Source organism: Odocoileus virginianus, chromosome 15, assembly GCF_023699985.2.
Source record: "Odocoileus virginianus isolate 20LAN1187 ecotype Illinois chromosome 15, Ovbor_1.2, whole genome shotgun sequence".
Lineage (NCBI taxonomy): Eukaryota > Metazoa > Chordata > Mammalia > Artiodactyla > Cervidae > Odocoileus > Odocoileus virginianus.
Genome location: NC_069688.1, coordinates 54,032,192 through 54,056,868, shown reverse-complemented (window position 1 = coordinate 54,056,868; position 24,677 = coordinate 54,032,192). Strand labels below are relative to the sequence as shown.

The 24,677-nt window shown below is 40.3% G+C and overlaps 1 non-coding gene and 1 pseudogene across 1 annotated transcript; both read right to left on the bottom strand.

Annotated features, from left to right (window-relative positions):
* Window positions 1-1,727: 1,727 nt before the first annotated feature.
* LOC139038519 (small nucleolar RNA SNORA70) lies at window positions 1,728-1,861 on the bottom strand. The gene has a single exon (XR_011491564.1). It is a non-coding gene; the product is annotated as a small nucleolar RNA SNORA70 (small nucleolar RNA).
* Window positions 1,862-20,706: 18,845 nt separating this feature from the next.
* Window positions 20,707-23,102, bottom strand: LOC139038493 (ras GTPase-activating protein-binding protein 1 pseudogene; annotated as a pseudogene).
* Window positions 23,103-24,677: the final 1,575 nt, after the last annotated feature.

The following is a 24,677-nucleotide window of genomic DNA, read 5'->3' as shown; positions in this document are numbered from 1 at the left end:
CTCTGCTTTTTAATATGCTATCTAGGTTGGTCATAACTTTCCTTCCAAGGAGTAAGTGTCTTTTTATTTCATGGCTGCAGTCACCATCCACAGTGATCTTGGAGCCCCCCAAAAGAAAGTCTGCCACTGTTCCCACTGTTTCCCCATCTATTTGCCATGAAGTGATGGGACTGGATGCCATAATCTTAGTTTCCTGAATGTTGAGCTTTAAGCCAACTTTTTTACTCTCCTCTTTCACTTTCATCAAGAAGCTCTTTAGTTCTTCTTCACTTTCTGCCATAAGGGTGGTGTCATCTCCATATCTGAGGTTATTGATATTTCTCCCAGCAATCTTGATTCCAGCTTGTGCTTCATCCAGCCCAGCATTTTTCATGATGTACTCTGCATATAAGTTAAATAAGTAGGGTGACAATATACAGCCTTGAGGTACTCCTTTTCCTATTTGGAACCAGTCTGTTGTTCCATGTCCAGTTCTAACTGTTGCTTCCTGACCTGCATACAGATTTCTCAAGAGGCAGGTCTGGTATTCCCATCTCTTTAAGAATTTTCCACAGTTTATTGTGATCCACACAGTCAAAGGCTTTCGCATAGTCAATAAAGCAGAAGTAGATGTTTTTCTGGAACTCTCTTGCTTTTTTGATGATATAGTGGATGTTGGCAACTTGATCTCTGGTTCCTCTGCCTTTTCTAAAACCAGCTTGAACATCTGGAAGTTCACGGTTCACGTATTGTTGAAGCCTGGCTTGGAGAATTTTGAGCATTGCTTTGCTAGTGTGTGAGATGAGTGCAATTGTATGGTAGTTTGAGTATTCTTTGCCATTGCCTTTCTTTGCAATTGGAATGAAAACTGACCTTTTCCAGTCCTGTGGCCACTGCCGTTTTCCGAATTTGCTGACGTATTGACTGCAGCACTTTCACAGCATCATCTTTTAGGATGCAGAGGTCAAGCGGAGTTCTGAGTGACCATGAAGAATGGTCCAGGAGACTTATTCCCTGTTGTATTCATAGCCCCTTCCCTGTGGATCTTACTCATGCTGGCCTCCCAGACCCAAAGTTTCTCATAAATGGAATAGCTCTTGCAGTTGTCCTGGATTAGTCATTTTGACCTTGGGTTTGAGGGTTTGGGGACCATGCCTCTGGGAAATTTTCTCTTAGAAAATTTCTACCTCTGTTAAACACAGAGGTTGTTGGCAAGCAAACTGCTCAAAAGAAATATCCTGAACTGTCTCTTACCAGGTGCCTGAAGACAGAGACCCTATGGGTTTTAGCTTTCCTTTTGCTGGTGTCTTGGGATTTGGAAGGATCATATCTTGCTGTCAGTTTCTAGGAGCTGCTTTTTCTTTTCTCTCTTTTCTTTTACAGGAAAGTAAGATTTATTGGTGGGTACGAGTAAGGAAGGAACAAGGCAATTAGGGATATATTTGACCCCCCCAGGCATCCAGGATGAGTTGCTTTCCTGTCACCATAATTTCAAATTCATCTGCATTAAATTTAGTGTCTCCACTTCTTGGAGATATGAGTCTTCTGGCGGCCAGGGAACTTGAACTTGGCCCTGTGTGGGGCCTCAGTCACGTGCTCCTTGTCTTCCAGCTTGGTGCAGGTGGACATTATGATTTGACAGTGAGGACCCTGGCCACTGTGTCCTGGGGCTTTCCAAGGGCAGCCTGCATACCTGTCTGGACCCTAGACTGGGGACAGTGTGCCAGACATAAATGTCCACTGGAAATGACTGTCTCCAAGGTCTCTTAGAGCTCCCCCTACATACCACAATCTGCATACACCACCAAGGAGGCTGCTCTTTGCAGCCACTGCACATGGGCCACCGTGGGGAAGAGAGGTCAGTTGGCTTAACTGGTTGCAAATAGGTGCTCCCTTCTCTAATCCTGGATTGAACACAGCACCCAGTGGTTGCTTTCTCTCAGCCACTAGCCCAAATTTAACCTTGACTACGACCTCCCTTTGGGCTTCATTTTATAGATTGAAATGCCATCTTTGCCTATATTTTGAAAACTCCAAATTGGAATATGTAAGTCTGACACATAATGATCTAAAATATTTGAAATTAGAGATGTCTTCAATTTCTTAAACATTTAGTGACTACCACACCACCACCATAATTTTTCTGGAATCCCTACACTCTGGTTACTATAATCATCTTTTTTCTTTCACTAGCCATTCAAGAAACTCTGTTTCCTTCACTGGTGTTCTGTCCTCTTTCTTTCTTTGCCCACCCTGAGTCTATGCCCTTGTCATTACAGCTTGAAACTCCTGGACACTTGGCCAGTAAATACTTTATATGGGTATTTAGAGGACATTTGTTTATTTAGTGCAAATTTTAAAATTATGAAGTCCTCCTCAAACCCAACTGGCATATAATTAGTTTGGATGTTTGCTATTTGGGAAATAAATTGCAAGAACTTCTATTTCTCACTCACTGGTGATGATCTTGATAATTTTGCTTCGTGTTCTTATGGCAAGGAAGTTGTCACTTTTGCTTACATATTTGTATCACCAAGTAATATAAAACCAGTTCACGTCATGTTTCTGTAGTATTTAATTCTTAACCTCTATGTAGGTTTTATTGACTGTGTTAGAGTGATTTGGGGCTTCCCTGGTAGCTATGATGGTAAAGAATCTGCCTGCAATGCAGGAGACCTGAGTTCAGTTCCTTGTTTGGGAAGATCCCCTAGAAAAGGGAATGGCTACACACTCCAGTATTCTTGCCTGGAGAATTCCATAAACAGGGGATCCTGGCAAGCTACAGTCCATGGGGTCTCAAGGAGTTGGACACGACTTTGCGACTAACACTACAGTTCACTTGTTTTCATATCTGTTTCTCTTACAAATGTAAGTTTTCCATTATCAGGAATCCTTCCTCATCTATCTTTGCATATTCAGTCCAAGCGTGGTTCTGGGGACAAAAAAAAATGTCCAAATAAGTGATGTAGAAAAAAAATCAGATTGATATCTTTGATTTGTGTCATAAATGGTCCACTGCTATCACTCACTGAATCATAACTGTATATTTATGTCTCCTTTACCAAACTTTAAGTTTTTGGCTTGGGTCATTTATTACAAACAATAGATTAAAATGAACAATTATGTGCTAACAAGTTGGATATTTCTAGAAACATACAACCTACCAAGACTGAATCATAATGAAACAGAAAATCTGAACAGACCAATTACTTTGTAAGGAGATTGAATCAGTATGAACCTCCCGAAAAACAAATCTAGTACCAGATGGCCTCGCTGATGAATTCTACTAAACATTCAAAGAAGAATTAAAACCAACACTTCTCAAACTCTTTCAAAAAATTGAAGAAGAAGCAATGTTTACAAACTTATGAGACCAGGATTATCCTGATACCAAAACCAGAATGGGATACTAAAAGAAAAGATACAGCCCAATATTCCTGATGAACATAGATGCAAAAATCCTCAACAAAATGTTTACAAACCAAATTCAACAATACACTGAAAAGATCAAGTGGGATTTATCCACAAATCAATCAATGTGATACATCACAGCAAAATGAAGAATAAAAATCATACAATCATCTCCATAGATGTGGAAAAAGCATTCGACAAATCAACATTCATTTATGATAAAAACTCTCAACAAATATGGATATAGAGGATACAATATGTGTGGATATATATATTTGTGGATATATATATGTGCCTCAACATAATAAGGACTTCCCTGGTGGTGGAGGCAGTAAAGTGTCTGCCTGTAGTGTGGGAAATCCGGGTTCAATCCCTGGGTTGGGAGGATCCCCTGGAGAAGGAAATGGCAACCCACTCCAGTACTCTTGCCTGGGAAATCCCATGGGCGGAGGAGCCTGGTAGGCTACAGTCCATTGGGTTGCAAAGAGTTGGATACAACTGAGCGACTTCACTTTGTTTCACTTTCAACATAATAAATAAAATAAAATAAAATAAAGTTCATAAATAACTTTATATTTGATGATGGAAAGCTGAAAACTTTCCACTAAGATCAGGGAAAAGACAAAGATGCTCACCCTTGCCTCTTCTATTCAACATAGTATTGGAAACAATATACAGAGAAATTAGGCAAGAAAAAGAAATAAAAAGCATCCAAATTGGAAAGGAAAAAATAACTGTCACTATCCTCACATGATATTATGTATAGAAAAGTCTAAAGACTGCATCAGGAAACTGTTAGAACTAATAAGCAAATTCAGTAAAGTTGTAGGATAAAAATCAATGCACAAAAATTTGTTGTATTTCTATACAATACTAATGACCTATTAGAAAGAGAAATTAAGAAAGCAATCCCACTTACAATTGAATCAAGAAAAATAAAATACCTAAGAATAAATGTAACCAAAGAGGTGAAAGGCTTGTATATTGAAACTACAATAATGAAAGAAATTGAAGTTGCTGTTCAGTCTCTCAGTCATGTCTGATTCTTTGCAACCCCATGGACTGCAGCACTCCAGGCCTCCCTGTCCTTCACCATTTCACGGAGTTTGCTCAACTCATGTCCATTGAGTTGGTGATGCCATCCAACCGTCTCATCCTCTGCTGTCCTCTTCTCCTCCTGCCTTCAATATTTCCCAGCATCAGAGTCTTTTCCATGAGTCAGTTCTTCACATCAGGTGGCCAAAGTATTGGAGTTTCAGCTTCAACATCAGTCCTTCTAATGAATATTCAGAATTGATTTCCTTTAGGATGGACTGGTTTGATATCCCTGCAGTCCAAGGGAATCTCAAGAGTCTTTTCCAACACCACAGTTCAAAAGCATCAATTCTTCGGTGCTCAGCTTTCTTTATGGTCCAACTCTCACATTAGTACATGACTGCTGGAAAAACCACAGCTTTGACTATACAGACCTTTGTCAGCAAAGTAATATCTCTGCTTTTTAATATGCTCTCTAGGTTTGCCATAGCTTTTCTTCCAAAGAGCAAGTGTCTTTTAATTTCATGGCTGCAGTCACTATTCACAGTGATTCTGGAGCCCAAGAAAGTAAAGTCTGTCACTGTTTCCATTGTTTTCCTATCTATTTGCCATGAAGTGATGGGACCAGATGCCATGATCTTAGTTTTTTGAATGTTGAGTTCTAAGCCATTTTTTTCACTCTTCTCTTTCACCTTCATCAAGAAGCTCTTTAGTTCCTCTTTGCTTTCTGCCATAAGGGTGGTGTCATCTGCATATCTGATGTTACTGATATGTCTCCTGGCAATCTTGATTTCAGCTTGTGCTTCATCTAGCTCAGCATTTCACAAGCAAGTTAAATAAGCAGGGTGACAATATACAGGCTTGACACATAGTCAATGAAGCAGAGGTAGAAGTCTTTCTGGAATTCCCTTGCTTTTTCTATGATTCAAGGGATGGTGGCAATTTGATCTCTGGTTCCTCTGTCTTTTCTAAATCCAGCTTGCATATCTGGAATTTCTCGGTTCTTGTACTGTTGAAGCCTAGCTTGGAGGACTTTAAGCATGACCTTGCTAGCATGTAAAAATAGCAATTGTGCAGCAGTTTTCATGTTCTTTGGCACTGCCTTTCGTTGGGATTGGAGTGAAAACTGATTTTTTCCAGTCCTGTGGTCACTGCTGAGTTTTCCAAATTTGCTGGGATATTGAGGGTAGCATTTTAACAGCATCACCTTTTAGGCTTTGAAATAGCTCAGCTGGAATTCCATCAGCTAAGGGAACACAGCCCCACCCATCAGCAGAAAATTGGTTAAAGATTTACTGAGCATGGCCTTGCCCACCAGAGTAAGACCCAGTTTTCCCCATAGCCAGTCCCTCCCATCAGGAAGCTTCCACAAGCCTCCTATCCTCATCAGAAGGCAGACAGAATGAAAACCACAATCACAGAGAACTAAATCAATCACATGGATCACAGCCTTGTCTAACTCAATGAAACTATGAGCCATGCCATGTAGGGCCACCCAAGATGGATGGGTCGTTCTGATAAAATGTGGTCCACTGGAGAAGGGAATGGGAAGCCACTTCAGCATTCTTGCCTTGAGAACCCAATGAATAGTATGAAAAGGCAAAAAGAAATTGAATATAATACAGATAAACAGAAAGATATTCTGTACTCATGGATCAGAAGAATCATTGTTACAATGTCTATACTACCCAAAGGAATCTACAGATTCAATAGAATCCCTATCCAAATTCCCATGTTATTTTTCACAGAAATAAAACAAACAATACTAAAAGTTACATGGAAACACAAAAGACCCCTCATAGCCAAAGCAAACTTTAGAGAGGACAAAATTGAACGCATCATATGTCCAGATTTCAAACTATATTATAAAGCTATAGCAATTAAAACAGTATGTTACTGTCATAAAAAAAGACATGTTAGATGATGGAACAGAATAGAAAGCTCAGAAATAAACCCGTGCATATATGATCAAATAATTTACAACAAAGTAGCCAGGGATATACAGAGGGGAAAGGGTAGTCTCCTCAATAAATGATATGGAAAAACTGGACAGTCACATGGAAAAGATTGAAATTGAACTCCTGTCTTATACCATACACAAAACTTAATTCCAAATGGAGCATTAGACTGGAAACCAAAAATGTCCTAGAAGAAAGCATAAGCAGTAATCTCGTCTGCATAGGTTTTGGCAATGATACTTTGGATTTGACACCCAAAAAAGAAGCAACAAAAGCAAAAATAAAGCAAGCAGGACTACATCAAATGAAAAAGCTTCTGCACAACAAAGGAAACAATCAACAAAATGAAAGGGAACTCTACTGAATGGGAGAAAATATTTGCAAGTCACATCTGATAAAAGGTAATGTCCCAAAATATGTATGTATAGAAGCAACTGAAGTTTCCATTAGAGACATATGGACAAGGAAGATACACATATACATACAATGGAATATTACTCAGTGAAAGAAAAGAGTGAAATCCTGTTATTTGTAACAGCAAGAATGGGCCTAGAGAGTATTATGCTAATTGAAATGTCAGACAGAGAAAATAAAATACTGTAGATTTCACTTATATGTGGAATCTAAAATATTTAAGAACAAACATAACAAAAGTGAAACAGATTTATCGATACAGTAGATAAACCAGAGTGGAGGGGTTATGGAGGTAAGTGAAATAGGTGAAGGGGATTAAGAGGTACATGCTTCTACTTATAAAGTAAATGTCACAACATAGAGACTATAATCAATAATACTGTAACACTTTTTATGTTGTCAGATTATAATTAGTCACATGATGATAATCTTGTAATGCATAAAAATACTTCAATCACTGTTGTAAATCTGAAACTAATATAATATTGTAAGTCAAATATACTTCAATTAAAATATATAAAGAGCTCATGCAACTCAACAGGAAAAAACAAAAACAAAACAACCCCAAACCAAACAAATAACAATCTGATTAAAAAATGAGCTGAGGACCTGAATAGACATTTTTCCAAAGAAGACATACAGATAACCAACATGAAGAGATGCTCAACATCATTTATTTTCAGAGAAATGCAAATCAAAACCACATTGCTCTATCATCTCACACCTGTCAGAACGGCTGTTTTCAAAAAGAAAAGAAATAAAAAGGGTTGGTGAAGATGTGGAGAAAACATGACCTTTGTACACTGTTGGTGGGACTGTAAATTGGTGCATTCAATATAGAAAACACTATAGAAGTTCCTCAAAAAATTAAAAATGAAACTACCATATGATCCAGCAAATCTACTTCAGGGTTTTTGAAATGAAAACACCAATTCAAAAATATGTACGCACCCCCACGCTCATTGCAGTATTATTTACAACAGTCAAGATATAGAAATCACCTATGTCCACTCATGGATGAATGGATAAAGAGATTGTGGTGTATATATACAATGGGCTGTTCATCAGCCATAGAATAATAAAATATTGCCATTTTTGTCAACACGGATGGAATATAAGGGCAATATGCTAAATGAAATAAGTCAGACAGAGAAAGAAAAATGCCATATGATATCTGTAATGCATGGAATCTAAACAAACAAACAAATCAAAAAATAAAAACCAAGCTTATAGATCCAGAGAACAGATTGCTGATTGCCAGAGGCAGGACAGGGGTATGCTGGGGTAAGTGTGGAACAAATTGGTGAAGAGGGTCAAAGGGTAAAAAGAAAAAAAAAAAGTATTTTCCCTAATATGCAAAACTCTAGTCAGTTTAACTGTATGTCCTTGTTGCTCAGCTACACAAAGACTGAATTTTCTTGTGTATAAAATAATATCTACTCCATAGGTTGTCAAGAGCATCAAATGAGAATCTGTATTGTATGGAAAGAGTTTTGTGAACTGCATAAAACATTAAGATTAGCTGGGTGTTTATTTACATGTGCCTTTGTCTACACAGACATTGTGAGAGTTATGGGATTTCTGATGATCTTAGTAGGATGGTTAGGAGTTAAATTGGCAGAGAAGAGATGAGGCAGTATGTGGCAAAAATGATATGATGCAATAAAGAGCAGTTAATTGAAACCAAATAAAATTAAAAGAGAAACATGAATGGTACTTCTTTAAAAATAGTAATGCTCACAATTAATTTTAAAAAAATATTTTTTTATGTAGCAATCTTGTGTTCTTCCCCTCCTTCCAAACCTGTGGTAATAAAACTATGTCACATGCTCAAAAAAACTACTTTTACTCAAATTAATAACATCTAATAAAAAACATTCATAGAGTACCATATGCCAGGTACTGTCCTGAGATCTTGCAAGGGTTATCACAACAGCCCCATTATTGTCTTCACTTTTTCAAGAACTAAAAGTACTTTTCTCAAGCTGATGCCGCTAAGTGGTGGAGCTGGGATCTGAGTGTATAGAATGAGCCAGAGGCCAAGCACTTAGCCACAGTGTTGTATTTCTTTTTGAGTAACTTACGTAACCAATCTTAACCAATATCAATAACCTCAGATAAGCAAAGACACCACCCTTATGGCAGAAAGTGACGAGGAACTAAAGAGCCTCTTGATGAAAACAGTGACTAACTTTATTTTCTTGGGCTCCCAAACCACTGCAGATAGTGACTGCAGCCATGAAATTAAAAGACGCTTGCTCCTTGGAAGAACAGCTATGATCAACCTAGACAGCATATTAAAAAGCAGAGACATTACTTTGCTGACAAATGTCTGTCTAATCAAAGCTATGGTTTTTCCAATAGTCATATATGAATGTGAGAGTTGGACTATAAAGAAAGCTGAGTGCCGAAGAATTGATGCTTTTGAACTGTGGTGTTGGAGAAGACTCTTGAGAGTCCCTTGGACTGCAAGGATATCAAACCAGTCAATCCTAAAGGAAATCAATCCTGAGTATTCATTGGAAGGACTGATGCTGAAGCTGAAACTCCAATACTTTGGCCACCTGATGCGAAGAACTGACTCATTGGAAAAACCCTGATGCTGGGAAAGATGGAAGGCGGGAGGAGAAGGGGACGACAGAGCGTGAGATGATTGGATGGCATCACCGACTTGATGGCCATGAGTTTGAGCAAGCTCTGGAAGTTGGTGATGGACAGGGAGGCCTGGCGTGCTGCAGTCCATGGGGTCGCAAAGAGTTGGACACGACTGAGAGACTGAACTGACCAACTTAACCAATCAGCGTCTACTGAGATCCTATATGATAGATGCTTCCACATTTATTTTTCATGTAAACTTGACAACAAGACTAAGAGATTAGTGTAACTATTAGCTTCATTTTTCAACTGGGGGAAATGAAACTCAGGTCAAATGACTAGTTCAAAGTCATACCACTGTAAATGGAAGAGTATGAATTTAGAAAGGGCTTCCCCAGTGGCTCAGCAAAAAGAACTGGCCTGAAATGCAGGAGACACCGGTTTGATCCCTGGGTTGGGAAGACCCCCTGTAGAAGGAAATTGCAAACCATACCAGTATTCTTGACAGAGAAATCCCATGGACAGAGGAGTCTGGTAGACTACAGTCCATGGGGTCATGAAGTAGGATGTGACTTAGTGACTAAACAACAACAATGTGAATTTAGAAGCAGATGACTTGCTTTTTCCATCATGTCACAACAGGGTGCAAATCAACAAATTAATGCTGAGTTTCTGAGGCCTAGTTTGTCATAGTTCTCACTTTGCAAAACTGAGTTTTAAAAGAAGGGGCTTTGGGAATTTCCTGGAATTTCTCATCCAGTGATGAGAAATTGATGCTCTCACTGCCAAGGGCCCAGGTTCAATCCCTGGTCAGGGAACTAAAATCTTGTAAGCCACAGCACAGCAAGAATAAATAAATACATACACAAATAAAGAGGTTTCAGAACTTGACAGACCTTGGTTTGAGTCCTGGTTCTGCCACCTTCTGGTTCTGAGACTTTGGTCAAGTCAAATGAACCTCTTTGCATATCAGTTTCCTTATCAAGAAAATGAGGTTTATGTATGAAAATTTTACATGAGATTTGCACGAAAGCATTTGGTATGTGACAAAGCTCTATATAGATTAACTTCTATTCACAAGGCTGGCAGATGACGACAGAGAGAGTCCAGTGGCAGAAGGAAGATTTGAACTTGCAACTCTGCTTGACTCCATGGACCCCTCTGTTTATGTGTTTCCTCAGGTGTTCTTTGACCTCCCATCACCACCTTACTTGATGGTTTAATTGGAGGATGAATGCCTCTTGCTGAAATAGCAAGTTTTGTTGATGGCTCCTTAATTGATTCTGAAGACAAAATATTTACTCTGGAAAGAAATAGCTTTGGGTACAACGTCACCAGGTCAAAGGAAAGGGAATGTAGAATTGGGTCTGTTAGGACCTAATTAGGAACGTGTAGTCTGAGGGCCTTATCATCAGGTAAACCTTCTCCAGTTTTTTGAAAATAGCTGTTCAGAGAAACCCACAACTTTCGGAAGTTTGCAAAACTCAGAAAGGTCAGATATCTCTTAGGACAAGACAAATAAACAAAACAAAATTAAATAAAGGAAAAAAAACCCAGAAAGAACAAATATCTCCCTACTCCAACAAAACGCATTCATTCCCATTTAAAGGCTGCCAAACAATGCCTGTTCTACACAATTCTTTTTGTTCCATGAATTTCAAATGCCTTGAATTCACTGGATTCCGACCTTCTACAGAAGCGAGGTGAAGGCAGAATCAGCCTGCAAGGTGAATTTGGATTTCTCGGGGGAAAGCAAGGTAGTGATCTAGAAGCTGTCTCCAGAAGCCCTTGCCTCCCTGGGGGTCAAGGTCACTTGCAACTGCGTGGGCTTGGCCGTGGACACCCTGGAGCTCTACTCTCTACCCCCTCCCCACTTCCCTTTGGCAAAATCGTGACGTTCTTTCCCAAGTTGGGCAACAAGAATTTTCTTTTCCAGAACCAACTATGAAGCTAGGATACAATTACTCATATGGTTTAATTTAGAATGCAAAAATCTTTGAAAAATAGGTATTTTCAAAATAAGCGTTTTGGTCTGGAGCTCTGGTTCTCATTAACTTAGCTGAAGCCCTTGATGATAAGTTGGAACTGTTTAAACACCAGCTCACACGCCTGCTCTCAGGTGTTCATAAACCTGCTGCCTTCCCCCGGGACCCTGGCCAGAGGCATCCTGACAGGCCCGCATTGAGCACTGGTATTTCCCTCACTCCATCCGTGACTTTTGGAAAAGGGAGCTGAATGGTTTAATGTGATGTTTTGTCATCTCCGCCTACCCTGCTGAAGCGCACAGTGTAGGAATGACAGGCCGTGTGGTCTGGTTCTGCCTTCAAACCCTGGCATGAACCCCCCGCCAGGGTGTGCGTGGTCTCCCCTCTCCCATCCTGACCATGCCTCCGTGGCAGGGGCTTACCTTCACTGGGTTCACTGCACGTGAGTCTTGAAGGAAAAACTTTGGCTGAAGCTGAAGAGTCTTTCCTGCCCGATGGGAGTGTATTAAATTTTATTAGAACAAGCCAAATGTAATCTCTATACCTCCTGTTAAACATAGAATGCATGGTACAAAAAGGCATTCCATAGGCATGTAAAATTACATGTTTGCTTTAAGACATGCCTTTTATCTACGATGTTCCAAGAACAGGAAAAGCATTAACCACTGGTTCTCAGGAATGACCTTCATTAGGGAGGAAGGCAAGAAACCTGGTAATTTTTTCCCTGCAGTTTCCCAGGAAAGGGATACTAGAGCCCTACGCCTGCGAAGATGCAGATTTCAGAGTCCAAAGCCCTGGATGCTGTGTGTGAGATTCACAGGGCTTCTCTTCCCTGGCACATGAGGAAAGAGTCTGTACTGGAAACCCAAAGCCTTAAGCACGCTGGCCAACTCCAGAAACTGACTCCACAGAGCCTCTTTGATAAGACTTCTCTTCCAAAGACTCCAGAAGAGCCTCTCTGAAGTTTTACATTTGGAAAATAACAAAAGATGTGGTGCTTTAATCTCCTTGTCTTGCTATTTCTTGGGACTCAACCTACTCAAACCTACCATTAACTCAGCTGAGCCCCGTTTCCTTGGCCATTGCCCCCAGGGCCAAACCTCCACTCAAGAGTGTTCCCCCCCCCCCCCCCGCCTCCTTCTATTATGCCCTCCTGAATGCTTGATCCTCTATCCTTATCTTCTCAATAAACGTTCCTTTCACCATCTGCTCAGCAGAAACCTGTTGTAGACCTGCTCTTAGCATTTCTCTGCTCTAAGCTCACAGTTTCTTACCTGCAATGACCAACTACAGAGAAGCGAAAGCATTCTATATTTTATTTGGTGACAGAAACAGATGTGAACTGATGTGAATCTGTTCATCCTACTTACAGTTAGTATTTATGCATTTGTCTGTAGAAATGTTAGTGTGTTTGATTATGAAGTGCTTCCCAGGTATTAGGTATTAACTGTATGTGTTCCATTATTCATTTCCTAAAATCTTAAGAATTCTGAATCCAGAAACACATCTGGCCCAAGGGATCTGCATGAGGGATTGTAGACTCACACCTCCAAGACGTGAAGTGCAAGTTGCTCAGCTGTGTCCTACTTTTTGCGACCCCATGGACTGTAGCCCGCCAGGCTCCTCAGTCCACGGGATTCTCCAGGCAAGAATACTGGCATGGGTAGCCATTCCCTTCTCCAGGGGATCTTCCTGACCCAGAGACTGAACCCAGGTCTCCGACATTGTGGGCAGATTATTTACCCTCTGAGCCCCCAGGGAAGCCCATGCCTTGGCTCCGCAATGCCAGAGACCTGGGTTTGATCCCTGGGTCAGGAAGATCCCTTAGAGGAGGGAATGGCAGCCCACTCCAGTATTCTTGCCTGGAGAATCCCATGGACAGAGGAGCCTGGCGGGCTGCAGTCCATGGGGTCGCAAAAAGTTGGACACAACTGGACGACTTTTACTTCATTCACTTTTTTCCCTCTGGTTATTGCCCACACTCCTCTGTTGTGTTGATATTGTTTGCTCAACTTCTGGTTATTTCTCTCAATGACGGAGGTTACATATTTCCATATTTTTCTTCTTCCCTCACTAAATTCTGCACTAAATTCACTCTGCCTGACCACTATTTGCCAACTCCAGGGGACCGTTTTTATCCTTTACTTTATTGCTCTGTCTGTGTCGCTAGAAACTGTTCACCTCTCTGGTCTTGATAACTTCTCCTCCCTCTCCTTCTTCAGGATCATTCTCTCTGGTCCTCCGTTCCGCCTTCATCATTATGAGTGATTGATTTAAGTGATTGAGAGTGATTCAAGTCTATTAACAAGTGAAACTATTAGGTGTTTTCTTTTGGCCTCAAGATACCATGAAAGATTATTGAAACTCCAGGGGAATTATGGACAGAGAATGTCTGAGAGCTATGTAGCACACACATATACAGTCTGTAAAGAGAATCCTTATTTGTTTCTACTGCTGCCTAGAACCGCTTAGGCTGGATATACTGCAGTTAATTCCACCGGCCCCCACTGGTGGACTTTTGGTTTGTTTCCAGATTTTAGCTATTTCAAATAATGCTGAAATGAATAGCCTTGTGCATGTGTCTTTTTGTATCTTTGCCAGTGTTTCTGTGGGAGAGAGTCCTAGAAGTGGGATGGTTGGGTCAAAGGGTAAATGCATATGACATGTTGCTGGATACTGCCAAGTTCCCCTGCATAGGGGTTATACCATTTTGCATTCCCATCATCAAATTATGAGAGTATCTGTTCCCCAAAGTCTTGCCAATAAAGTATGATGTCAAAGTTTTGGGGTTTTGCCAATATGATAGGTGAGAAATTGCATCTAACTGCAGTTTTAATTTGCATTTCTCTTAAGATGAAAAAGGCTGAACATTTTTTTCATATGAGTAAGAGTAATTTGCATTTATTTTTCAATGAGTTGTCTGATTATACCTCTAGTGGAAATTTCTATAGGGTTTTGCTCTTTTTCTTCTCAATTTTTAGAGGCTGTTTAATGTGTAATTGTAAATATTTTCCCTGGTTTGTCATTTGACTTTTTAGAAAATATAAATATATATTTCCAAATAGCCCTGTAAATTGTCATCTGTCTTTTTTAGTTGCATATTATGGTGTTAATATGTAGTAGTCATGTATGGATGTGAGAGTTGGACTATAAAGAAAGCTGAGCACCAAAGAATTGATGCTTTTGAATTGTGGTGCTAGAGAAGACTCTTGAAAGTCCTTTGGACTACAAGGAGATCCAACCAGTCCATCCTAAAGGAGATCAGTCCTGGGTGTTCATTGGAAGGACTGATGTTGAAGCTGAAACTCCAATACTTTGGCCACCTGATGTGAAGAGCTGACTCGTTTGAAAAGACCCTGATGCTGGGAAAGATTGAGGGAAGGAGGAGAAAGGGACGACAGAAGATGAGATGGTTGGATGGCATCACTGACTCAATGGACATGAGTTTGGGTAGGCTCCAGCAGTTGGTGATGGACAGGGAGGCCTGGAGTGCTGCAGTCCATGGGCTTGCAAAGAGTCAGACATGACTGAGTGACTGAACTGAACTGAACTGAATTATGGTGTTGTGTGTTTTTTTTTTAAATTTATTCAAATTCTTACACTTTTACTTTGGTGAAGCTTTTGGATGCTGAGCTACACAGTTAGGAAAATTTCCCTACTCTATTAACTTGTGTTTTCTTTTAATGCACTTTTGACTTTACCATGCCTCTCTATGTCCAGAAACTAAAGAAGACAATAAGAAAAAAATCTTGTGAAATTTGGAAGGGCCAAGATACAACTTTTTACCTTGAAGTGTTGGGACCTAGAATGACTTTGTGGATTTTCCTATGGACATATAGTCAGTCATCTTTTATATTTGGCCTCTAGTTCTGACTCTGAAAAGTACCCATTTGTACCTGGAAAGTTGGCTTTAAAATATATTGACTGTAGGCAATTGCCTTTGTTTTACTCAATAAAAGATAGGAAGTGAATCGACTGGCAGAACAAAGACGGCACACAAATAAAAGAGTAGTGAAATTCTAGAGGCTGACTTGAGTAGATTTATTGGTGCCTGTTTTCATCTTTGGTGAATTTGTGTGTGTGCATGTGTGTGTATGTGATAATCCACAGAAGTGCCATGTAGTACCTTTTTTCAAAGCGATATTGACTTATGACTGCTCATACACTGTGCTGCAGAAAAGCAAGGAAAAACTTTGTAGAAGAACAAGATCATGTTTCTACTATAGTATTAGAAAACACTTACTTTGGCCCCAATTACCTAAATGTTATCCCAACCAAAAAAAATTTTCATTTTCCTCGTTAGTAGACTTGTATTACAAAAAATTGTGTTCCATTGTGTTTTGAATTTTGTTAAAATTTTATTTAAAAATTTGTGAAAATTTGTTTTCTATCTTATTCTCTAAGTACCTACATAATATCCTTGACTTTATCTCTTTGTGCATAAAGCCTCAAATATATTCTACCTGGTTGTTAATCTCTGCCTTAAATAAACAGTAACACTTGTGATGGAACTTAAAGGAGAAAGTTCAAGGTGTTACAGGGGTTTAACTAGCCCACGGCATAGATTTGCACACTTTAGAATGCAGGAAATTCTCATCACCCGACCCTGCCACAGTAGCCTGTTTCAGCAGCTCTGAGTGAAAACAAAGTATATGCCTTTTCAATAAGGATCTGGATGATTTCACTGAAGAGTGGACTACCATGAGAAAGTCGGTGTAGGGTGGGGCAAGGCCTCTCAAGGGTCAAAACTGGAGAAGAGTGTTCTGAAGAGAAAGGACAGTGGATGGGGCAGGAGTTTCAGAGGAAGTGAAGGAAGTTCGGGGTTTCTGGAGCAGAGAGAGTGAAGTAAACAAATCAATACACAGGGACAACTGAGAAGGGAGAGAGATTGACTCCTAGAAGGACTATAACCTGTTAACATAGTTTGGCCTTTACTCAAGCACAGTGACAGATCATTGAATAAATGTTTTTAAAATAATTATTTTATAGCTGCATCTTTATATACTTATATACACATATGCATGATTTCATTTTAATTTTTTTGTCTTAAAAATTTTTTTGGTGTATAATTGATTACAATGTTCTTTTAGTTTGAGGTGTATGGCAAAGTAATCAGTTATACATATATATATAGCCACTCTTTTTTAAAAGATTCTTCTCCTATATATAGGCCATTGCAGAAAAACTATATAGCAGTTTCTTATTGATGTTAGTCGTTCAATTGTGTCTGACTCTTTGCAACCCCATGAACTGTAGCTGCTAGGCTCCTCTGTCCATGGAATTCTCCGGGCAAGAACGCTGGAGTGGGCTGCCATTCCCTTCTCCAGAGGTTCTTACTAGGTGTGTGTTTTATATACAATAGTGTGTATACATCAATCCCAACCCCAGATTTTCCCCTCACTCCTGTGCCCTGGTAACCATAAGTTTGTTTTCTACATCTGTGATTTTATTTCACTTAAGATTTTACTTAAATGTTTTTAAATGGAAGTAGTTTATAATGAGATTCTACATGTAAGTGATGGAAAATTTCTTTCTCTGCTTGATTTACTTCACTTAATATGATAATCTGTAGGTCCATCCCTGTTGCTCCAAATGACATTATTCATTATTTCATTCTTTATGGCTGAGCAGGGAGAAGGAAATGGCAACCCACTCCAGTACTCTTGCCTAGAGAATTCCATGGATGGAGGAGCCTGGTGGGCTGCTGTCCATGGGGTCACACAGAGTCGGACAAGACTGAAGTGACTTTAGCAGCAGCAACACGGCTGAGCAGTGTTCCATTGTGTGTGCACATATATATATTTATATAAATATACATATTTATCTCACATCTTTATCCATTCATACGTCAACAGACATTTAGGTTGCTTCCATGTCTTAGTTATTGTAATAGTGTTGCTGCAAATACTGGGGTACATATACATGATTCTATGTAAGTGCCTATATATGCATGACTTTAAAAAAAAAAGTGTGATCCTTTTTCTTTTCTTTTCCTTTATTATATGGTCTCTCTTCTTCTCTTTCCCCAAGTCTCCTCAAGCAACCTATTGTGGTGGACTGAATTGTGTTCCCTCCCCCTCAAGTTTATAGTTGAACACTTAAACCCCAGTACCTCAGAATGTGACTGTGTTTGGAGCTAGACCTTTTAAAGAGAGAATAAGATTGAATAAGATCATAGTGGTTGGGGCCTAATCCAATATGACTGGTGTCTTTATCAAATGGGGAGAGACACCAGGGCCGCTCACACAGAGCAGAGGCCACGTGAGGACACAGCGGGAAGGTGGCTATCCACAGCCTCAGGAGAAACCAAACCTGCTGACACCCCCATCTCTGGCTTCCAGGGAAAATAAATTTCTATTATTTAAGCCACTCAGTTTGTGGAATTTTGTCGTGGCAGCCCTAGCAGACTAATGCATTCATATAACTATCCTGCATTGTATTCTTGCATAATTTTCTCCATATTCATATAGTTCTGTATGGCTATTAATATACACATATGTATACTGCACATTTCACTTAATTTAAGATGCTGCAGTATAAGGTACACAATTGTGTTCTATGTTGAAAGATGAAAATGCTGCCAATTAAACCGTGACACAATGCTTTCTTAACCCTTGTAATTTTTAAACTTATGGAACTAGCTCTTTTATGCCTTTTTAGATATCACTCATTTGTACACATGAAAGAAAAACTGTGTAAGTGAAATAAAGTGGGTTAGATATCCCTGAAACTTCCTCATATTCAGAGTTTGACTCTTTGGAATCCCTTTTCAACTCACAGACATCGCGTGAATGCTTTTCCGGACTCTGCAGTCATCTGCACCATCAAGAGCGTTGGTGATGTTGCCTTTGGCTGTTCCTTGAAGATCCAGCAACACCCATTATGTGCGGGTGCGTTTCAGAATCAAGGAAATGCAAACATATATGCACACACAGACATTTTTTGGGAGGTGTGGTTGCTTTTTTTCTTTTTACCAAGATGGCATTTTATTATACACATTTTCCTGCATTTTGCTTTTCTCACTGAGTAGAACTCCCTCCAAGTCACTTGGCATAGCTCTTTTTAATTCTTTTAGATAGACATATAGAGTTTTATGATGTAGATGTATCACAATATATTTAGCCAGTTTCCCATTTATGAACATTCATTTTGCTTATAAAGTTTCCTGCAATTGCAAACTATGCTGCAATAAATATCCTATTCATATGCCCTTAAGCATTAGTGCTTTATATTCCAGGGCTGGAATTACTAAGCCAAAGGATACTGTTTATTTTAACATACATTGTAAGATTGCTTTACACAAATGATAGGAAACCTCTTCTTTCCACTAGCAATATATGTGAGTGTTCTGCTCCCCATAACCTGCATATTCATTTTAGGAGAATTGACATTTAATAAGTCTTCCCATCCAAGAGAGTGGTTATCTTGTTTGTCTTTAACAATATCTCTCATTTTCTTCATATAGTTCTTGTGCATTTCTTGTTAAATTTATTCTTAAGTAGTCATAATTTTTGTTCCTCCTAAAATGAAATATTTTCCCCAGTTTTTAATCCTAAGAGTTTATTCTAGAATAAAGCCACTAGTTTTCAAAAATATTTAGCTTATATACATCTCCTTTCCAAACTGTCTTTTAATTCTGTTTCAATTATTTAGTCATATCGTTAGCTTTAAGAGATTTTCCAATTGCTTCCCCCCCACCAGCCTTTGAAGACTGTTAGCAAAATGCATTCCTCATGACAGTTTTCTCTTGAAGGAAGACAGGGCACTTCTGCACTGCCACAGCTACTATTTATTCACCTTTTCTTCTGTGGAATGTTGTTGATTTCTCCTTACCTTTTCTCCTTTCTCTACCCTCTTGAGAGCACTCTTGCCTTCTTTTCTCCACACTCTACCTCCAACTCCTACATTTTGAGATAGTGCTTCTTCAAATGCATCCCTCTGCTTCAACTGTACTTGTTGCAAATTATATGCAACAAGTATACTATACTATAGTATAGTATACAAGTATACAACAAGTATACAAGTATACTATTTGTATACTATACAAATAAATGTGCATTTTCATTAAGATTTTAGTTTACATACATATACATGACGCTGAGTAATATTAACAACTGTTCCTTTTTATCATCTCCCATCTTGGAATCTCTATTTTGATTCATTTATGAAAGTGTTCATTTTTTTCCTCAAGAATTTCCTTATTAAGGGAGCTTGACTAATATACATTTTTTTCATCTTTGCCTGTTTTCTAGTATTTTTCACTCACTTGAAAAGAGAATAGTATCTTGGCTGGGTACGGAGCTCTTGGTTCATAGTCCTTCCTGTCAGTGTTTGTAGATGGTTTTCCCTGACTCCTACTAGCTTTCTAGTTTCTGAGTGAGAAGTTGGATTTTCTTTTCCCCCTGCAATAGCAGGTAGGGCTTCCCTGGTGCCTCAGTGGTGAAGAATCTGCCTGCCAGTTCAGGAGACATGGGTTCAATCCCTGGATCAGTAGGGGAGAAGGAAATGGCAACCCACTCCAGTGTTCTTGTCTGGGAAATCCCATAGACAGAGTGGCCTGGCGGACTATGGTCCATGGGATTGCAAAGTGTTGGACATGACTTAGCAACTAAGCAAAACAACAACAGCAGGCAGGTTGATTTAAAAAAATATAAATATATATACACACACACACACACACACACACATATATATTTATTTTCAGCTGTGCCGGGTCTCTGTTGCTATGCATGGACTTTCTCTAGTTGTGGTGAGCAGTGGCTACTTTTCATTGCTGTTCACAAGCTTCTCATTGCCGTGGCTTCTCTTGTTGCAGAGCATGGGCTCTAGACACGTGGGATTCAGCAGTTGCAGTGGGAGGCCCAGTAGTTGCAGACACGGGCTCTAGAATACATGGATTCAAGAGTGGTGGTGCGGGGGCTTCGTTTCCCTGCAGCATGTGGGATCTTCCTGGAACAGGAATCCAACCTGCAACCCCTGTATTGGCAGGTGGACTCCCAACCACTGGACCTCCAGGAAAGCCTCAGATAGGTTGATTTTTTTTTTTTTTTTAGGGGTCTTTCTTTTTATTATTTTCTTGAAACAATTGTCAAGACTGGAATCAAAGATAAATAGAAGGCACAACAGTTTTGCTCTGGTTTAGTGTTACTTAGATTTGGAAATTTTTTTTGTTCTTTTTTCTTTTTTTACAAATACAAATTAAACATGAAAAAAACTCTACTTCAAAAAAAATCTAACAGTTCAAGAAAAGCTTATCAGTTGCATTCTAGACATTTAAACCTACCTCACAATTTAAATTCCAATGTCAAAAACAGTAGATTTTGAAACTGTTTTGTGATCATATTTTAAAAGAAAACTCTACTAACACCTTTTATTCAGTTTTTAACCACATCAACGAGAATCAAAGTTGTCAATTTTTCCAATGCAATTTCTCCACACCAGAAGATAGTCATGACTCGCAAAGAAGAAAACAATTTGGATTTCTCTGGTCTTCAAAATGTTTATCAAATCCTGTAATTCTCACAGGCTTTTGAAACACATAGAAAGTAAGCAAGAAATAGTCCAATGAATGAAACATACCAAATGTCAGTAAGAAGCAAGACACATTCCTTTGGGGAAACTGTTAAAAAAAAAAATCCAGTCTGTATATGCAAATAAAGCAAAGAAATTCAGTCAGTCTTTTTTTTTTTTCTTCTTTAAAAATCCATTTTTCCTAAAATATCATTCCACAAAATTGGAAGTGAAGGACTAAAAGGTGGGAGGCAGGGGAGAGAAGGAGCACACACCATTAACACAAAAAGTAAAATTGTACAAACTTAAGCAGTTTATAATAGACTAGGATCATATTCCAAGATACCAAGGTTGGTTGAAGAAATTCATCATTCTGTGGGAGCTAGTTTGTACTGCTGCCTGAAGACTGGTGAAGAGCAATTCACTGCCTTGGAGCAATGCTCCTGCCCACTCCAAATCCTGGTTTCTGCACCATGCCTCCACGGGGTGGGCCTCTCATACCACCACCCAGCCCACCTCGAGGACCTCCAGGTCCCCGCAGGCGGTTATCTCGGCGGTCCCCTTCACGGGCGGCTCGAGTCTTCTTTTCTTCCACATTCAGACGGACCTCTCCTCTGAACATGATGGGCCTGTTGCTAAGCACCTTCTGAACAGGCTCAGAATCATCAAACACAACAAACCCAAAATTGGGTAATTTCCCACCACTGTTAATACGAAGTTCTACCACATTCCCATAATTTTGAAAAAAGTCTTTAAGCTCTGACTTGTCCACCTCATGAGGCAGGTTGCCAATGAAGAGCTGGTGACTGTCAGGGTGTCTCACAATTCTTCGGGGTTCCACATCGCCTTGCTCACCAGCCTCACGGACTGGTCTGGGTCCCCTCTGGGGAGGAACATTTATTCGCTGTTCTCGCACCCTCTGATCCCTCTGAGGCCTCTGAAGTGGAATCTGAGATTCAGGCTTAGACTCCAGGCGAGGCTGTGAAGCTGGTACTTTAACAACATGTGGGGGTATCCCAGTAACTGGAACAGCTCCACTGGGTGGAAGGTTCTTACTGGTCACAGATGCCCAAGAAAAGGTTCTCAAGTCCTCCTGCACTGTCTGGGCTATGTCTGCTGGTGCTGGAGAAGAACTCTTCTGAACATCCTCAGGAGCAGTTTCTTCCAATACTGGCTCAGACTTTTCCTCTGGGACTTCAGATACAGGTTCCTGCTCTGGTTCTGGTTCCGGTTCAGGCTCTGGTTCAGCAACAGGTTCTTCTAAATGTTCTTCTAAGTCATTGCTGACAGTTTGATCATAAAAAGTTCCAGAATGATCAGGTACCACCTCAGGTGTCTGCTGTCTTTCTTCAGGTTCCTCTACTTCTTCTTCAGATTCCTCCTGAGGTTCAGTGATAAAGCCACCAAAGACTTCATCTTGGTATCTGAAGATATCATTGTGAACATAGAACTTATTTGCAACGGAGCCCTCAGGAGCAAGGACAAAGGTCTGCATGAATCTCCTCAAAGCCTGGTTGTTATTAGAGAGCAAGCCCATCACCTGGACCACCACACCGTCATTCAGAGTAGCATGAGCATCAACATGGCGGATCTTAGTGTGGCAATTGGTGAAGTTTTGTGACATCACTTTCCTATGGATTTCTTTCTGTCCATAGACGGCATCTGCTGGCTTTCCATTTGAATCCAATCCCCCATGGACATAAGAAGAGTTCTTTCCATAAAACCTGTGTAGCATGTCTGGGGCCTGGTTCAACAGTGTGTAATACTGTCTCACAAATTCCCGCCCGACCAGCAGGGGACTAGGCTTCTCCATAACCATTGCTTTGGTCAATTCAACCTCATCGGGGCGTTTCAGGAATAAAAGAGAAACACACAAGTTGCTCCGCACAGTGCCTGGCACATAGTGAGGGCTTAGAAAAATGTTAGTTATTATCATCACTCAATACGCATGAACTCGCTGCCCACCCTTTACTCCCTGTAAAGAAAATCGAAAACCTAGGAGCAGCATTTCGGCTTCCAGTGTCGAGAAATTCTCACCTCACTTTCGTGCCTCACCTCCCCCTCCCCTCCCCCTCACCCCACCACCATCAAAGAAAAGCCTCCTCTGGTCTAAGTTAAGCTGGAGCCCCCACCAAAGGAGGAAGGCCTCGGCTGGCGCGCGGGGAAAGCGAGCGGGAAAAGCTGAGGAGCCGGCCGCGCGGGGCCTCAGGCCCCCGAGATCACCCTGGGGCCCGGGCGGCGGCCGCGGCTCGCTCTCGCCCCGCCAGATAGGTTGATTTTTAAATGTTTGCATGCTTATGAGATTTCCTCTTTCTCCTTAAAGCTCAAGAATTCCAGTCTGCTTGTCTGTGATTTTTCTTTTCTTGTCAATCCAGCCTGAAACCCCATATATATGCTTCCAATCTGAGGATTGGTATCTTTCTTCAGTTCAGGAGAGTTTTCTCTTACTCTTTGTTGAGTTGTTTCTTACTCTTACCCCTTCCTTCATCTGTTCCTTTTTCTCTTGTAGAGAGAGTTATTATTTTTATATTATTAATAACTCTCTGGATCTAAGTTTCAATCCTTTTCTTGGATACTTTAGTTTCTTTCAAACTTTTGCTCAGTGCTTTGAAGTATATCTTGAATTCGCTTTTCTAGAGCACTTATTAGGGTCTTAATGATCATGTGCTATGCTGTGCTGTGCTTAGTCACTCAGTCATGTCTGACTCTTGGTGACTCCATGGACTCCAGGCTCCTCTGTCCATGGGGATTCTCCAGGCAAGAATACTGGAGTGGGTTGCCATGCCCTCCAGGGGATCTTCCCTGGAGGAAGATGAGATTGAACCCAGGTCTCCTGCACTGCAGGCAGATTCTTTACCATCTGAGCCACAAGGCAACCCCTCAAATACTGGAGTGGATAGCCTATCCTTTCTCCAGGGGATCTTCCTGATCCAGGAATTGAACCGAGGTCTCCTGCATTGCGGGGAGATTCTTTACCATCTGAGCTACCAGGGAAGCCCCCTTGATCATATTCTCCTTTAATTTAACTAATAAATTTTCCGCTGAGAGATCTCATTTTTATGCAAGTAAAGTCTTTTAAAACTACTTGTAGTACTCCTTATTAACCTTATTTTCTGCTCAGATTTCCATCTATTTTCTCCAGCAGTTCTGTTTCACTGGGAACTTGTTTTGGTTATTCTACATGATCTTCCTCTGTCTGGTGGCTGGGATTTTTAAGATGGGTTGTTAGTTTCCCCTGTTTACTCTTTAGGAATCAGACACGGTTGTTGAAGTGTCCTTAAAGATGGGAATCCTATTGGAGGTGAAAAGAAAATGGATTTGTGTTCTTGTAGGCCTAATAGTGTGGGGCCTCCCAGCTGGCGCTAGTGGTGAAGAATCTGCCTGCCAATGTATAAGACATAAGAGATGTGGGTTCAATCCCTGGGTCAAGAAGATCCTCTGGAAAAGGAAATGGCAACCCACTCCAGCATTCTTGCCTGGAGAATCCCATGGAGAGAGAAGCCTGGGGGGCTACAGTCCATAAGGTTGCACAGAGTTGGACATGACTGAAACTACTTAGCACGTATGTACGTAGGGCTATAGTGTAAAGACAGATGTCAGCCTTCTGCTGAGACATCTGGAAGTAGCTTCTATTTCTCCCTTTACTCAGCTCGAGAGAAGGGAGGGTTTATTCATTTATTCTTCCCTCTCTTGGCTTTGGAAAGGTCTGAAAGACCAAAACATATACTAGGTTGAGGTCAATTTGAAGAAGTGGAGGGCATAGTGGGGATTCCACAAATGCCTAATTGAT